General features: G+C 48.2%; 1 protein-coding gene across 1 annotated transcript in view; it reads left to right on the forward strand.

Annotated features, from left to right (window-relative positions):
- The first annotated feature begins 549 nt into the window (after nt 1-549).
- Nucleotides 550-18,782, forward strand: part of LOC140721464 (beta-1,3-galactosyltransferase 5-like) — a 56,083-nt gene continuing 37,850 nt past the window's right edge. The window contains exon 1 of the mRNA XM_073036285.1: nt 550-695. The gene's annotated coding sequence lies outside the window, so the exon portion shown is untranslated. The remainder of the gene's footprint in view (nt 696-18,782) is intronic.

The following is an 18,782-nucleotide window of genomic DNA, read 5'->3' on the forward strand; positions in this document are numbered from 1 at the left end:
GAGAGGGCGGAATGGAGGGAGAAAACGAGGGTGGAAGAGAGAGCGAGAGGGAGCGTTGGAGGGAGGAAAGGGGAGAGGGAATGAGAGGCAGAGACTGGGAAGGTTAGACGGAGGAAGGGAGCGAGGGACAGAGTGATGGAGGGAAGGAGGCAGGGAAGGTGAGAGAGGGGATTGGAGGGAGGGAGAGAGATAGATAGAAAAAGGAGAGAGGGGAGTGAGAGAGTTAGGTTGGAATGGAGGGAGGGAGTCAGAGAGTGATCGAGAGGGAGAGAAGAGGTGGGGGATGGGGGTAGGGCGGGAGGGAAGGGGAGAGATGGCTTGGAGGGAGGTAGGGAGGAAGTGAGGGAGAGAGTGGGAGTAGAGAGAGTGAGAGAGGGAGAGTGCGAAGGAGGGAGGGACGGAGAGGGAGAGAGAAGGACGAGAGGATGGAGGGCACGGGGAGGGGGTGGGGGAGGAAATGACTTTACTGCCTGTTGGTTGGAGCTGCTTCCGCAGGGCGCCCGTTTCCGCTCGGCTGCCGGATCTGGTGTCGGTTTGTCTCTCCTGAGATCTGATCGCGCACACGGAAAATCTGGCCCGGCGAAGCCAGCCTGGCGAGGGGCTGTGCAGTTGGACGTCTGAGTCGTCAATCCTTCATCAATCGCCGGGGGCGATTCGTAACTGGCCGGGCATCGAGAAGCGGGCGGCGAAGGCAGGTAGAGTCAGAAGGCGTCCGGACCCGATGCTCGGATGCGGGGGGGGGGGGAAGGGGAAGGGTGCGGGGAAAGCGGAATCGGCCAAACGCTGAATGGTGGCCGCGTCTGTGCCGACTCAGTCTGGGTCCGTGGTATTTGGCGCAGAGCCCCACAAATGCCCGTCGACCCGCAGGGTAGCTGGCCGCTTTCGGTTCTTTGTTTCTCGGCAGCTATGCAAATGCATTATAGAGGCAGAAGACACACACACACGCACGCACTTTTTCTCTGGTCACGGGAATGCCCCGTGACTGCAGGCACAGAGCGCGCTACCAGGCTGCGCGACGCACGGCCGCGCGGTCAGAGTACCGGTTGCGGCCGGTGTCTACCAACCGGGGGCACTAAGGGGGTGGGTGGGGTGGGGGGGGGGAAGGGAAAGCACAAGCGCCGTCGCTGGGGACGGATGTCGCCACCGAGCCGGAGAGAGCAGAGCACCAGCTGCAGACCTGTCAGTATTGCGCCATAAATGCAGCTGGTCTGCTTTTACATTCCGAGCCCACTTCAGTGCACGGAACGCGGAATCCTGCAGCACTTTACACGATGTTGTGCCGACTACTCTAGAAGCTGCCTGGAATTTTTCTAAAGCTCCATGCGCCTCCTATTTTTCTAAAGCTCCATGCGCCTCCTATTTTTCTAAAGCTCCATGCGCCTCCTATTTTTCTGAAGCTCCATGCGCCTTCTATTTTTCTGAAGCTCCATGCGCCTCCTATTTTTCTAAAGCTCCATGCGCCTCCTATTTTTCTGAAGCTCCATGCGCCTCCTATTTTTCTGAAGCTCCATGCGCCTCCTATTTTTCTGAAGCTCCATGCGCCTCCTATTTTTCTGAAGCTCCATGCGCCTCCTATTTTTCTGAAGCTCCATGCGCCTCCTATTTTTCTGAAGCTCCATGCGCCTCCTATTTTTCTGAAGCTCCATGCGCCTCCTATTTTTCTAAAGCTCCATGCGCCTTCCCCTAATGCTGCAAAGTAGCACATATAAAGGGGATGCAGAGGACGCCGACTTTCAGAAGGCCTTTGACAAGGTGCCACACGTGAGGCTGCTTACAAATTTAAGGGTCCGTGGTATTGCAGGGAAGTTACGAACATGGCTGACTGGCAGGAGGCAGCGAGTGAGAATGAGGGGATTCTTGTCGGGCTGGCGGCCAGCGACCGGTGCTGTTCCGCAGGGGTCGGCGTCGGGAGCGCTTCTTTTCATGCTGGACATCAATGATTTTTCGATGATGGAATAGATGGCTTTGTGGCCACGTTTGTTGACGCTGCGAAAACTGGTTGAGGGGCGGGTCGTGCTGGTGAAACAGGTAGGACTGAGGCCCATTCGGAGAACGGGCAAGAAAATGGAAAATGAAACGCGGTGTTAGAATAAACGAATAGCCTGCACATTTATAATGCATAAATAAATGTGCAGACTATTTTTCTAAAGATGGAGACAATCCAAAAGTCTGAAATAAAGGAGGACTTGGGAGTCGTTGTGCAGAACACCCTAAAGGTTAACTTGCAGGTTGAGCAAATGCCATGTTAGCATTCATTTCAAGAGGTCTAGACTGCAAGAGCGGGGATGTGATGCTGAGGATTTATAAGGCACTGGTGAGGCCTCACCGTGAGTACTGGGAACAGGTTTGGGCTCCTCGTCTTAGAAAAGATGTGGAGGGTCCAGAGGAGGATCACAAGGATGATTCCAGGAATGAAAGGGTTACCACACGAGGAGCGTTTGATGGCTCTGGGTCTGTACACGCCTGAATTCAAAAGGATGAGGCGGGATCTCATTGAAACCTTTCGAATGTTGAAACATAGAAACATAGAAAATAGGTGCAGGAGTAGGCCATTCGGCCCTTCGAGCCTGCACCGCCATTCAGTATGATCATGGCTGATCATCCAACTCACAACCCTGTACCTGCTTTCTCTCCATACCCCCTGATCCCTTTAGCCACAAGGGCCATATCTAACTTCCTCTTAAATATAGCCAATGAACCGGCCTCAACTGTTCCCTGTGGCAGAGAATTCCACAGATTCACCACTCTCTGTGTGAAGAAGTTTTTCCTCATCTCGGTCCTAAAAGGCTTCCCCAATATCCTTAAGCTGTGACCCTCGTTCTGGACTTCCCCAATATCGGGAACAATCTTCCTGCATCTAGCCTGTTCAATTCCTTTAGAATTTTATACGTTTCTATAAGATCCCCCTTCAATCTTCTAAATTCTAGTGAGTATAAGCCTAGTCGATCCAGTCTTTCTTCATTTGAAAGTCCTGCCATCCCAGGAATCAATCTGGTGAACCTTCTCTGTACTCCCTCTATGGCAAGAATGTCTTTCCTCAGAAAAGGGAACCAAAACTGCACACAATATTCTAGGTGCGGTCTCACCAAGGCCTTTTACAACTGCAGTTGCACCTTCCTGCTCCTGTACTCGAATCCTTTTGCTATGAATGCCAACATACCATTTGCCTTTTCCACCGCCTGCTGTACCTGCATGCCCACCTTCAATGACTGGTGTACAATGACACCCAGGTCTCGTTGCACCTCCCCTTTTCCTAATCGGCCACCGTTCAGATAATAATCTGTTTTCCTGTTCTTGCAACCAAAGTGGATAACTTCACATTTATCCACATTAAATTGCATCTGCCATGAATTTGCCCACTCACCTAACCTAACCAACTCACCCTGCATCCTCTTAGCATCCTCCTCACAGCTAACACCGCCACCCAGCTTCGTGTCTTCCGCAAACTTGGAGATGCTGCATTTAATTCCCTCGTCTAAATCATTAATATATATTGTAAACAACTGGGGTCCCAGCACTGAGCCTTGCGGTACCCCGCTAGTCACTGCCTGCCATTCTGAAAAGCTCCCGTTTGCTCCCACTCTTTGCTTCCTGTTTGCCAACCGATTCTCTATCCACATCAATACCATACCCCCAATACCATGTGCTTTAAGTTTGCACACTAATCTCCTGTGTGGGACCTTGTCAAAAGCCTTTTGAAAATCTAAATATACCACATCCACTGGCTCTCCCCTATCCACTCTACTAGTTTCATCTTCAAAAAAATCTATAAGATTCGTCAGACATGATTTTCCTTTCACAAATCCATGTTGACTTTGTCCGATGATTTCACCGCTTTCTAAATGTGCTGTTATCACATCTTTGATAACCGACTCTAGCATTTTCCCCACCATTGATGTCAGACTAACTGGTCTATAATTCCCCGGTTTCTCCCTCCCTCCTTTTTTAAAAAGTGGGGTTACATTAGCCACCCTCCAATCCTCAGGAACTGATCCAGAATCTAAGGAGTTTTGAAAAATTATCATTAATGCATCCACTATTTCTTGGGCTACTTCCTTAAGCACTCTGGGATGCAGACCATCTGGCCCTGGGGATTTATCTGCCTTTAATCCCTTCAATTTACCTAACACCACTTCCCTACTAACATGTATTTCCCTCAGTTCCTCCATCTCACTAGACCCTCGGTCCCTTACTATTTCTGGAAGATTATTTATGTCCTCCTTAGTGAAGACAGAACCAAAGTAGTTATTCAATTGGTCTGCCATGTCTTTGTTCCCTATGATCAATTCACCTGTTTCTGACTGTAAAGGACCTACATTTGTCTTGACCAATCTTTTTCTTTTCACGTATCTATAAAAGCTTTTACAGTCAGTTTTTATGTTCCCTGCCAGCTTTCTCTCATAATCTTTTTTCCCTTTCCCAATTAAGCCCTCTGCTGGTCTCTGAATTTCTCCCAGTCGTCAGGTGTGCTGCTTTTTCTGGCTAATTTATATGTTTCTTCTTTGGACTTGATACTATCCCTAATTTCCCTTGTCAGCCACGGGTGCACTACCTTCCCTGGTTTATTCTTTTGCCAAACTGGGATGAACAATTGTTGTAGTTCATCCATGCGATCTTTAAATGCTTGCCATTGCATATCCACCGTCAACCCTTTAAGTATCATTTGTCAGTCTATCTTAGCTAATTCACGTCTCATACCTTCAAAGTTACCCTTCTTTAAGTTCAGAACCTTTGTTTCTGAATTAACTATGTCATTCTCCATCTTAATGAAGAATTTCACCATATGATGGTCACTCTTACCCAAGGGGCCTCGCACGACAAGATTGCTAACTAACCCATCCTCATTGCTCAATACCCAGTCCAGAATGGCCTGCTCTCTAGTTGGTTCCTCGACATGTTGGTTCAGGAAACCATCCCGCATACATTCCAAGAAATCCTCAGCACCCTTAGCAATTTGGTTCACCCAATCTATATGTAGATTGAAGTCACCGATTATAACTACTGTTCCTTTTTTGCACACATTTCTATTTTTCTGTTTAATGCCATCCCCAACCTCACTACTACTGTTAGGTGGCCTGTACACAACTCCCACCAGCGTTTTATGCCCCTCAGTGTTATGCAGCTCTACCCATATCGATTCCACATCCTCCAGGCTAATGTCCTTCCTTTCTATTGCGTTAATCTCCTCTTTAACCGGCAATGCTACCCCACCTCCTTTTCTTTCCTGTCTATTCCTCCTGAATATTGAATATCCCTGGATATTGAGCTCCCATCCTTGGTCACCCTGGAGCCATGTCTCTGTGATCCCAACTATATCATACTCATTAATAACTACCTGCACATTCAATTCATCCACCTTGTTACGAGTGCTCCTCGCATTAACACACAAAGCCTTCAGGCTTGTTTTTACAACACTCTTAACCCTTATACAATTATGTTGAAAAGTGGCTTTTTTTTGCTTTTTGCCCTGGATTTGCCTGCCTGCCACTTTTACTTTTCACCTTACTACTTTTTGCTTCTACCCTCATTTTACACCCCTCTGTCTCTCTGCACTTGTTCCCAGCCCCCTGCCACATTAGCTTAAAGCCTCCTGAACAACAGTAGCAAAGGACATTGGTTCCAGTCCAGCCCAGGTGCAGACCATCCTGTTTATACCGGTCCCACCTCCCCCAGAACTGGTTCCAATGCCTCAGAAATGTGAATCCCTCCCCCTTGCACCATTTTTCAAGCCACGTATTCAACTGAAATATCCTCCTATTTCTACTCTGACTAGCACGTGGCACTGGCAGTAATCCAGAGATTATTACCTTTGTGGTCCTACTTTTTAGTCTATCTCCTAAATTCACCTTGTAGGACCTCATCCCGTTTTCTCCCTATATCGTTGGTACCTATGTGCAGCACGACCACTAGCTGTTTACCCTCCCATCCAGAATGTCCTGGAAGGCCTGGACAGACTAGACGTGGAAAGGATGTTTCCCATGGTAGGAGAGTCTAGGACAAGAGGGCACAGCCTTAGGATAGAGGGCCCCCCTTTCAACAAAGAGGTGCGGAGAAATTTCTTTCGCCAAAGGGTGGTGAATTTGTGAAGGCCAGGTCGTTGGGTGTACTTAAGGCAGAGATTGATACGGTATTAGAAACATAGAAAACCCACAGCACAATACAGGCCCCTCGGCCCACAAAGCTGTACTGAAAATGTCCTTACATTAGAAATGTTACCCATAACCCTCTATTTTACTAAGCACCACGTACCTATCCAAAAGTCTCTTAAAAGACTCTCCACCACCGTCACCGGCAGCCCATACCACGCACTCACCACTCTCTGACTGAAAAACTTACCCCTGACATCACCTCTATACCTACTCCTCAGCACCTTAAAACTGTGTCCTCTCCTGCTAGCCATTTCAGCCCTGGGATAAAGCCTCTGACTATCCACGTGATCGATGCCTCCCATTATCTTATACATCAACAACAAGTATACCGATTTGGACACTGTTGGGGGGGGGATGACTTACCCGGGACAAGCTACGGCAGCCGGATCTCTGGCATTGAGTCTGGTTCTGCAGTGCAGAATGGAGGGTGAAGACGAGGAGAGTGGCAGTGAAAGGGGACTCAATAGTTAGAGATAAGCTACCTCATGTCTTCTTTTAGCTCTCCTGATTTATTTCTTAAGTATTTTTGCACTTTCCTATACTCATCAAGTAGCTTATTTGCTCCCTGTTTCCGATACATGTCACACATCTCTCTCTTCTTCTTTATCAGAGTTCCAATATCCCTAAGAACCAAGGTTCCTTATTCTTGTTCACCTTGCCTTTAACCCTGACAGGAACATACAAACTCTGCACTCTGAAAATTTCTCCTTTGAAGGCCTCCCACTTACCAACGACATCCTTGCCAGAGAACAACCTGTCCCAATCCACGCTTTTTAGATCCTTTCCCATTTCTTCATATTTGGCCTTTTTCCAGTTTCCAAACTGAACCCGAGGACCAGGTCTATCTTTATCCATGATCAAGTTGAAACTAATGGTGTTGTGGTCACTGGAACCAAAGTGTTACACACTTCCGTCACTTGTCCTAACTCGTTTTCTAATAAGAGATCTAATATTGCATTATCGGTACCTCCATATATTGAATTGGAAAACTTACCCGGACACATTTTACAAACTCTAACCCGTCTAGAACTTTAACTATACAGGAATCCCAATCAATATGCGGAAAATTAAAATCCCCTACTATCACAACTTTATGTTTCCTGCAGTTGTCTGCTGTCTCTCTGCAGATTTGCTCCTCCTATTCTCGCTGACTATTGTGTGATCTATAATACAACCCCATTAATGTGGTCATATCTTTCCTGTTTCTAAGCTCCACCCATATGGCCTCTGTAGATAAGGCCTGTAATCGGTGCTGCCTGAGCACTGCTGTAACATTTTCCCTGACTAGCAATGCTATTCCCTCCCCCCCCCCCCCCCCCCCCCCCCCCCACAGTTCATCCCTCTGCCTCTATCACGTCTGAAACATCGGAACCCTGGAATATTAAGCTGCCAGTCCTGCCCCTCCTGTAGCCAAGTTTCAGTAATGGCTACAATGTCATAGTTCCACGTGCCAATCCACGCCCTCAGCTCTTCAGCCTTCCCCGCAATACTCCTCGCATTGAAATAGACAGACCTCAGAAGATTATTACCACCACACACAACCCTTCTATTTGTGACTTTGCATTAAACTTTAACATCATTTAATTTCACCCCCGCTCCACTATCCACTCTGGCACTCTGGTTCCCATCCCTCTGCAAATCTAGTTTAACCCCTCCCCCCCAACAGCACTAACACACCCCCCTGCAAGGATATTTGTCCCCCTGCAGTTCAGGTGTAACCCGTCTCTCTTGTACAGGACCCACCTGCCCCAGAAGAGGTCCTAATGATCCTGAAATCTGAAACGCTACCCCCCTACACCAGTTCCTCAGCCACGTGTTCATCCTCCAGAGCATCCTATTCTTACCCTCATTGGCACGTGGCACAAGTAGCAATCCTGAGATTACCACCCTCGAGGTCCTGCTTTTTAACTTCCCACCAAGCTCTCTATACTCTCTCTTCAGGACCTCCTCACTCTTTCTTCCTACGTCATTGGTACCGATGTGTACCATGACATCTGGGCTGCTCACCCTCCCATTTCAGAATGCTGTGCATGTGACCAGAGACATCCCTGACCCTGGAACCCAGGAGGCAACAAACCATCCGGGAGTCTCTGTCGCGACCACAGAACCTCCTGTCTGTACATCTAACTATCGAGTCTCCTATCACTACCGCTCTCCTCTTCTTCCCCCCTCCCTTCTGCACTGCAGAACCAGACTCAGTGCCAGAGATCCGGCTTCCGCAGCTTGTCCCAGGTAAGTCATCCCCCCGCCCCCCCCAACAGTTTCCAAATCGGTATACTTGTTGTTGAGGGGAATGGCCACAGGGGAGCCCTGTTCTGCCTGCCCTTTCCCCTGCCCTCGCCTAACGGTAACCCAGTTACCTGTGCGCTGCTCCTTTGGCGTAACTGCCTCCCTGTAGCTACTATCTATAAACCCCGCATTCTCCCAAATCATCGGGAGGTCATCCAGCTCCCGCTCCAGTTCCCTAATCCGGTATGTTAGGAGCTGCATCTGGATGCACTTCTTGCAGGTGTCGTTGTCAGGGACACCGGAGGTCTCCCTGACTTCCCACATCCTGCAAGAGGAGCATTCCAATACCCTACCGTGCTTTCTCACTACTGTAAATGAACAAATCAAAGCTTACCAGAACCTACCCTCGCCTCTGCCTGTTCAATTTCTAAGGTAGAGACATGTTCGGCACAACTTTGTGGGCCGAAGGGCCGGTATTGGGCTGTAGGTTTTCTATGTTTCTGTGTATCTGAATCTGAATCCCCGCCCCCTGCTCCAGTTCTTCAGCTACGCATTAATCTGCTACCTCATCCTATTCCCATCCTGAATGTCGCGTGACACAGGCAGCAATCTCGAGATTACTACCCTTGAGGTCATGCTTCTCAGCTTCCTTCCTATATCCCTGCATTCTTTTGATCAGGACCTCCTCCATTTCCAGCGGCGGCAGATCTTCTCTTGTTTCACGTTTCGGGCCGAAAAGGAAAGGGGAAGAAGCTAAAAGACTTAAAAGACTGTCCTCCACCGTCGCCGGCAGCCCATTCCACGCACTCACCACTCTCTGAGTGGAAAAACTTACCCCTGACATCTCCACTGTACCTACTCCCCAGCACCTTAAACCTGTGTCCTCTCGAGTTAGCCATTTCAGCCTCTGACTATCCACATGATCAATGCCTCCCATTATCTTATACATCAACAACAAGTATACCGATTTGGTCACTGTTGGGGGGGATGACTTACCCGGGACAAGCTACGGCAGCCGGATCTCTGGCATTGAGTCTGGTTCTGCAGTGCAGAATGGAGGGTGAAGACGAGGAGAGTGGCAGTGAAAGGGGACTCAATAGTTAGAGATAAGCTACCTCATGTCTTCTTTTAGCCCTCCTGATTTCTTTCTTAAGTATTTTTGCACTTTCCTATACTCATCAAGTAGCTTATTTGCTCCCTGTTTCCGATACATGTCACACATCTCTCTCTTCTTCTTTATCAGAGTTCCAATATCCCTAAGAACCAAGGTTCCTTATTCTTGTTCACCTTGCCTTTAACCCTGACAGGAACATACAAACTCTGCACTCTGAAAATTTCTCCTTTGAAGGCCTCCCACTTACCAACGACATCCTTGCCAGAGAACAACCTGTCCCAATCCACGCTTTTTAGATCCTTTCCCATTTCTTCATATTTGGCCTTTTTCCAGTTTCCAAACTGAACCCGAGGACCAGGTCTATCTTTATCCATGATCAAGTTGAAACTAATGGTGTTGTGGTCACTGGAACCAAAGTGTTCCCCTTTACACACTTCCGTCACTTGTCCTAACTTGTTTTCTAATAAGAGATCTAATATTGCATTATCGGTACCTCCATATATTGAATTGGAAAACTTACCCGGACACATTTTACAAACTCTAACCCGTCTAGAACTTTAACTATACAGGAATCCCAATCAATATGCGGAAAATTAAAATCCCCTACTATCACAACTTTATGTTTCCTGCAGTTGTCTGCTGTCTCTCTGCAGATTTGCTCCTCCTATTCTCGCTGACTATTGTGTGATCTATAATACAACCCCATTAATGTGGTCATATCTTTCCTGTTTCTAAGCTCCACCCATATGGCCTCTGTAGATAAGGCCTGTAATCGGTGCTGCCTGAGCACTGCTGTAACATTTTCCCTGACAAGCAATGCTATTCCCTCCCCCCCCCCCCCCACAGTTCATCCCTCTGCCTCTATCACGTCTGAAACATCGGAACCCTGGAATATTAAGCTGCCAGTCCTGCCCCTCCTGTAGCCAAGTTTCAGTAATGGCTACAATGTCATAGTTCCACGTGCCAATCCACGCCCTCAGCTCTTCAGCCTTCCCCGCAATACTCCTCGCATTGAAATAGACAGACCTCAGAAGATTATTACCACCACACACAACCCTTCTATTTGTGACTTTGCATTAAACTTTAACATCATTTAATTTCACCCCCGCTCCACTATCCACTCTGGCACTCTGGTTCCCATCCCTCTGCAAATCTAGTTTAACCCCTCCCCCCCAACAGCACTAACACACCCCCCTGCAAGGATATTTGTTCCCCTGCAGTTCAGGTGTAACCAGTCTCTCTTGTACAGGACCCACCTGCCCCAGAAGAGGTCCTAATGATCCTGAAATCTGAAACGCTACCCCCCTACAGCAGTTCCTCAGCCACGTGTTCATCCTCCAGAGCATCCTATTCTTACCCTCATTGGCACGTGGCACAAGTAGCAATCCTGAGATTACCACCCTCGAGGTCCTGCTTTTTAACTTCCCACCAAGCTCTCTATACTCTCTCTTCAGGACCTCCTCACTCTTTCTTCCTACGTCATTGGTACCGATGTGTACCATGACATCTGGGCTGCTCACCCTCCCATTTCAGAATGCTGTGCATGTGACCAGAGACATCCCTGACCCTGGAACCCAGGAGGCAACAAACCATCCGGGAGTCTCTGTCGCGACCACAGAACCTCCTGTCTGTACATCTAACTATCGAGTCTCCTATCACTACCGCTCTCCTCTTCTTCCCCCCTCCCTTCTGCACTGCAGAACCAGACTCAGTGCCAGAGATCCGGCTTCCGCAGCTTGTCCCAGGTAAGTCATCCCCCCGCCCCCCCCAACAGTTTCCAAATCGGTATACTTGTTGTTGAGGGGAATGGCCACAGGGGAGCCCTGCTCTGCCTGCCCTTTCCCCTGTCCTCGCCTAACGGTAACCCAGTTACCTGTGCGCTGCTCCTTTGGCGTAACTGCCTCCCTGTAGCTACTATCTATAAACCCCGCATTCTCCCAAATCATCGGGAGGTCATCCAGCTCCCGCTCCAGTTCCCTAATCCGGTATGTTAGGAGCTGCATCTGGATGCACTTCTTGCAGGTGTCGTTGTCAGGGACACCGGAGGTCTCCCTGACTTCCCACATCCTGCAAGAGGAGCATTCCAATACCCTACCGTGCTTTCTCACTACTGTAAATGAACAAATCAAAGCTTACCAGAACCTACCCTCGCCTCTGCCTGTTCAATTTCTAAGGTAGAGACATGTTCGGCACAACTTTGTGGGCCGAAGGGCCGGTATTGGGCTGTAGGTTTTCTATGTTTCTGTGTATCTGAATCTGAATCCCCGCCCCCTGCTCCAGTTCTTCAGCTACGCATTAATCTGCTACCTCATCCTATTCCCATCCTGAATGTCGCGTGACACAGGCAGCAATCTCGAGATTACTACCCTTGAGGTCATGCTTCTCAGCTTCCTTCCTATATCCCTGCATTCTTTTGATCAGGACCTCCTCCATTTCCAGCGGCGGCAGATCTTCTCTTGTTTCACGTTTCGGGCCGAAAAGGAAAGGGGAAGAAGCTAAAAGACTTAAAAGACTGTCCTCCACCGTCGCCGGCAGCCCATTCCACGCACTCACCACTCTCTGAGTGGAAAAACTTACCCCTGACATCTCCACTGTACCTACTCCCCAGCACCTTAAACCTGTGTCCTCTCGAGTTAGCCATTTCAGCCTCTGACTATCCACATGATCAATGCCTCCCATTATCTTATACATCAACAACAAGTATACCGATTTGGTCACTGTTGGGGGGGGATGACTTACCTGGGACAAGCTACGGCAGCCGGATCTCTGGCATTGAGTCTGGTTCTGCAGTGCAGAATGGAGGGTGAAGACGAGGAGAGTGGCAGTGAAAGGGGACTCAATAGTTAGAGATAAGCTACCTCATGTCTTCTTTTAGCCCTCCTGATTTCTTTCTTAAGTATTTTTGCACTTTCCTATACTCATCAAGTAGCTTATTTGCTCCCTGTTTCCGATACATGTCACACATCTCTCTCTTCTTCTTTATCAGAGTTCCAATATCCCTAAGAACCAAGGTTCCTTATTCTTGTTCACCTTGCCTTTAACCCTGACAGGAACATACAAACTCTGCACTCTGAAAATTTCTCCTTTGAAGGCCTCCCACTTACCAACGACATCCTTGCCAGAGAACAACCTGTCCCAATCCACGCTTTTTAGATCCTTTCCCATTTCTTCATATTTGGCCTTTTTCCAGTTTCCAAACTGAACCCGAGGACCAGGTCTATCTTTATCCATGATCAAGTTGAAACTAATGGTGTTGTGGTCACTGGAACCAAAGTGTTCCCCTTTACACACTTCCGTCACTTGTCCTAACTTGTTTTCTAATAAGAGATCTAATATTGCATTATCGGTACCTCCATATATTGAATTGGAAAACTTACCCGGACACATTTTACAAACTCTAACCCGTCTAGAACTTTAACTATACAGGAATCCCAATCAATATGCGGAAAATTAAAATCCCCTACTATCACAACTTTATGTTTCCTGCAGTTGTCTGCTGTCTCTCTGCAGATTTGCTCCTCCAATTCTCGCTGACTATTGGGTGATCTATAATACAACCCCATTAATGTGGTCATATCTTTCCTGTTTCACAGCTTCACACATATGGCCTCTGTAGATAAGGCCTGTAATCGGTGCTGCCTGAGCACTGCTGTAACATTTTCCCTGACTAGCAATGCTATTCCCTCTCCCCCACAATTCATCCCTCTGCCTCTATCACGTCTGAAACATCGGAACCCTGGAATATTAAGCTGCCAGTCCTGCCCCTCCTGTAGCCAAGTTTCAGTAATGGCTACAATGTCATAGTTCCACGTGCCAATCCACGCCCTCAGCTCTTCAGCCTTCCCCGCAATACTCCTCGCATTGAAATAGACAGACCTCAGAAGATTATTACCACCACACACAACCCTTCTATTTGTGACTTTGCATTAAACTTTAACATCATTTAATTTCACCCCCGCTCCACTATCCACTCTGGCACTCTGGTTCCCATCCCTCTGCAAATCTAGTTTAACCCCCTCCCCCCCAACAGCACTAACACACCCCCCTGCAAGGATATTTGTCCCCCTGCAGTTCAGGTGTAACCCGTCTCTCTTGTACAGGACCCACCTGCCCCAGAAGAGGTCCTAATGATCCTGAAATCTGAAACGCTACCCCCCTACACCAGTTCCTCAGCCACGTGTTCATCCTCCAGAGCATCCTATTCTTACCCTCATTGGCACGTGGCACAAGTAGCAATCCTGAGATTACCACCCTCGAGGTCCTGCTTTTTAACTTCCCACCAAGCTCTCTATACTCTCTCTTCAGGACCTCCTCACTCTTTCTTCCTACGTCATTGGTACCGATGTATACCATGACATCTGGGCTGCTCACCCTCCCATTTCAGAATGCTGTGCATGTGATCAGAGACATCCCTGACCCTGGAACCCAGGAGGCAACAAACCATCCGGGAGTCTCTGTCGCGACCCACAGAACCTCCTGTCTGTACATCTGACTATCGAGTCTCCTATCACTACCGCTCTCCTCTTCTTCCCCCCTCCCTTCTGCACTGCAGAACCAGACTCAGTGCCAGAGAACCGGCTTCCGCAGCTTGTCCCAGGTAAGTCATCCCCCCCCCCAACAGTTTCCAAATCGGTATACTTGTTGTTGAGGGGAATGGCCACAGGGGAGCCCTGCTCTGCCTGCCCTTTCCCATGCCCTCGCCTAACGGTAACCCAATTACCTGTGCGCTGCTCCTTTGGCGTAACTGCCTCCCTGTAGCTACTATCTATAAACCCCGCATTCTCCCAAATCATCGGGAGGTCATCCAGCTCCCGCTCCAGTTCCCTAATCCGGTATGTTAGGAGCTGCATCTGGATGCACTTCTTGCAGGTGTCGTTGTCAGGGACACCGGAGGTCTCCCTGACTTCCCACATCCTGCAAGAGGAGCATTCCAATACCCTACCGTGCTTTCTCACTACTGTAAATGAACAAATCAAAGCTTACCAGAACCTATCCTCGCCTCTGTCTGTTCAATTTCTAAGGTAGAGACATGTTCGGCACAACTTTGTGGGCCGAAGGGCCGGTATTGGGCTGTAGGTTTTCTATGTTTCTGTGTATCTGAATCTGAATCCCCGCCCCCTGCTCCAGTTCTTCAGCTACGCATTAATCTGCTACCTCATCCTATTCCCATCCTGAATGTCGCGTGACACAGGCAGCAATCTCGAGATTACTACCCTTGAGGTCATGCTTCTCAGCTTCCTTCCTATATCCCTGCATTCTTTTGATCAGGACCTCCTCCATTTCCAGCGTCTGCAGATCTTCTCTTGTTTCACGTTTCGGGCCGAAAAGGAAAGGGGAAGAAGCTAAAAGACTTAAAAGACTGTCCTCCACCGTCGCCGGCAGCCCATTCCACGCACTCACCACTCTCTGAGTGGAAAAACTTACCCCTGACATCTCCACTGTACCTACTCCCCAGCACCCTAAACCTGTGTCCTCTCGAGTTAGCCATTTCAGCCTCTGACTATCCACATGATCAATGCCTCCCATTATCTTATACATCAACAACAAGTATACCGATTTGGTCACTGTTGGGGGGGATGACTTACCTGGGACAAGCTACGGCAGCCGGATCTCTGGCATTGAGTCTGGTTCTGCAGTGCAGAATGGAGGGTGAAGACGAGGAGAGTGGCAGTGAAAGGGGACTCAATAGTTAGAGATAAGCTACCTCATGTCTTCTTTTAGCCCTCCTGATTTCTTTCTTAAGTATTTTTGCACTTTCCTATACTCATCAAGTAGCTTATTTGCTCCCTGTTTCCGATACATGTCACACATCTCTCTCTTCTTCTTTATCAGAGTTCCAATATCCCTAAGAACCAAGGTTCCTTATTCTTGTTCACCTTGCCTTTAACCCTGACAGGAACATACAAACTCTGCACTCTGAAAATTTCTCCTTTGAAGGCCTCCCACTTACCAACGACATCCTTGCCAGAGAACAACCTGTCCCAATCCACGCTTTTTAGATCCTTTCCCATTTCTTCATATTTGGCCTTTTTCCAGTTTCCAAACTGAACCCGAGGACCAGGTCTATCTTTATCCATGATCAAGTTGAAACTAATGGTGTTGTGGTCACTGGAACCAAAGTGTTACACACTTCCGTCACTTGTCCTAACTTGTTTTCTAATAAGAGATCTAATATTGCATTATCGGTACCTCCATATATTGAATTGGAAAACTTACCCGGACACATTTTACAAACTCTAACCCGTCTAGAACTTTAACTATACAGGAATCCCAATCAATATGCGGAAAATTAAAATCCCCTACTATCACAACTTTATGTTTCCTGCAGTTGTCTGCTGTCTCTCTGCAGATTTGTTCCTCCAATTCTCGCTGACTATTGGGTGATCTATAATACAACCCCATTAATGTGGTCATATCTTTCCTGTTTCTCAGCTCCACCCATATGGCCTCTGTAGATAAGGCCTGTAATCGGTGCTGCCTGAGCACTGCTGTAACATTTTCCCTGACTAGCAATGCTATTCCCTCCCCCCCCACAGTTCATCCCTCTGCCTCTATCACGTCTGAAACATCGGAACCCTGGAATATTAAGCTGCCAGTCCTGCCCCTCCTGTAGCCAAGTTTCAGTAATGGCTACAATGTCATAGTTCCACGTGCCAATCCACGCCCTCAGCTCTTCAGCCTTCCCCGCAATACTCCTCGCATTGAAATAGACAGACCTCAGAAGATTATTACCACCACACACAACCCTTCTATTTGTGACTTTGCATTAAACTTTAACATCATTTAATTTCACCCCCGCTCCACTATCCACTTTGGCACTCTGGTTCCCATCCCTCTGCAAATCTAGTTTAACCCCTCCCACCCAACAGCACTAACACACCCCCCTGCAAGGATATTTGTCCCCCTGCAGTTCAGGTGTAACCCGTCTCTCTTGTACAGGACCCACCTGCCCCAGAAGAGGTCCTAATGATCCTGAAATCTGAAACGCTACCCCCCCTACACCAGTTCCTCAGCCACGTGTTCATCCTCCAGAGCATCCTATTCTTACCCTCATTGGCACGTGGCACAAGTAGCAATCCTGAGATTACCACCCTCGAGGTCCTGCTTTTTAACTTCCCACCAAGCTCTCTATACTCTCTCTTCAGGACCTCCTCACTCTTTCTTCCTACGTCATTGGTACCGATGTGTACCATGACATCTGGGCTGCTCACCCTCCCATTTCAGAATGCTGTGCATGTGACCAGAGACATCCCTGACCCTGGAACCCAGGAGGCAACAAACCATCCGGGAGTCTCTGTCGCGACCACAGAACCTCCTGTCTGTACATCTAACTAACGAGTCTACTATCACTACCGCTCTCCTCTTCTTCCCCCCTCCCTTCTGCACTGCAGAACCAGACTCAGTGCCAGAGATCCGGCTTCCGCAGCTTGTCCCAGGTAAGTCATCCCCCCACCCCCAACAGTTTCCAAATCGGTATACTTGTTGTTGAGGGGAATGGCCACAGGGGAGCCCTGCTCTGCCTGCCCTTTCCCCTGCCCTCGCCTAACGGTAACCCAATTACCTGTGCGCTGCTCCTTTGGCGTAACTGCCTCCCTGTAGCTACTATCTATAAACTCCGGATTCTCCCAAATCATCGGGAGGTCATCCAGCTCCCGCTCCAGTTCCCTAATCCGGTATGTTAGGAGCTGCATCTGGATGCACTTCTTGCAGGTGTCGTTGTCAGGGACACCGGAGGTCTCCCTGACTTCCCACATCCTGCAAGAGGAGCATTCCAATACCCTACCGTGCTTTCTCACTACTGTAAATGAACAAATCAAAGCTTACCAGAACCTACCCTCGCCTCTGCCTGTTCAATTTCTAAGGTAGAGACATGTTCGGCACAACTTTGTGGGCCGAAGGGCCGGTATTGGGCTGTAGGTTTTCTATGTTTCTGTGTATCTGAATCTGAATCCCCGCCCCCTGTCTCCAGTTCTTCAGCTACGCATTAATCTGCTACCTCATCCTATTCCCATCCTGAATGTCGCGTGACACAGGCAGCAATCTCGAGATTACTACCCTTGAGGTCATGCTTCTCAGCTTCCTTCCTATATCCCTGCATTCTTTTGATCAGGACCTCCTCCATTTCCAGCGTCTGCAGATCTTCTCTTGTTTCACGTTTCGGGCCGAAAAGGAAAGGGGAAGAAGCTAAAAGACTTAAAAGACTGTCCTCCACCGTCGCCGGCAGCCCATTCCACGCACTCACCACTCTCTGAGTGGAAAAACTTACCCCTGACATCTCCACTGTACCTACTCCCCAGCACCTTAAACCTGTGTCCTCTCGAGTTAGCCATTTCAGCCTCTGACTATCCACATGATCAATGCCTCCCATTATCTTATACATCAACAACAAGTATACCGATTTGGTCACTGTTGGGGGGGATGACTTACCTGGGACAAGCTACGGCAGCCGGATCTCTGGCATTGAGTCTGGTTCTGCAGTGCAGAATGGAGGGTGAAGACGAGGAGAGTGGCAGTGAAAGGGGACTCAATAGTTAGAGATAAGCTACCTCATGTCTTCTTTTAGCTCTCCTGATTTATTTCTTAAGTATTTTTGCACTTTCCTATACTCATCAAGTAGCTTATTTGCTCCCTGTTTCCGATACATGTCACACATCTCTCTCTTCTTCTTTATCAGAGTTCCAATATCCCTAAGAACCAAGGTTCCTTATTCTTGTTCACCTTGCCTTTAACCCTGACAGGAACATACAAACTCTGCACTCTGAAAATTTCTCCTTTGAAGGCCTCCCACTTACCAACGACATCCTTGCCAGAGAACAACCTGTCCCAATCCACGCTTTTTAGATACTTTCCCATTTCTTCATATTTGGCCTTTTTCCAGTTTCCAAACTGAACCCGAGGACCAGGTCTATCTTTATCCATGATCAAGTTGAAACTAATGGTGTTGTGGTCCCTGGAACCAAAGAGTTCCCCTTTACACACTTCCGTCACCCGTCCCAACTCGTTTTCTAATAAGAGATCTAATATTCCATTATCGGTTCCTCCGTATATTGATTTGGCAAACTTTCCTGGACACATTTTATCAGCTCTAACCCGTCTAGAACTTTAACAGTGTGGGAGTCCCAATCAATATGTGGAAAATTAAATCCCCTACAATCACAACTTTATGTTTCCTGCAGTTGTCTGCTATCTCTCTGCAGATTTGCTCTTCCAATTCTCGCTGACTGCTGTGTGGTCGAGAATACAACCCCATTAATGCGGTCATATCTTTCTTGTTTCTCAGCTCCACCCAT

Source organism: Hemitrygon akajei, unplaced genomic scaffold, assembly GCF_048418815.1.
Source record: "Hemitrygon akajei unplaced genomic scaffold, sHemAka1.3 Scf000055, whole genome shotgun sequence".
In the NCBI taxonomy this organism is placed as follows: Eukaryota; Metazoa; Chordata; class Chondrichthyes; order Myliobatiformes; family Dasyatidae; genus Hemitrygon; species Hemitrygon akajei.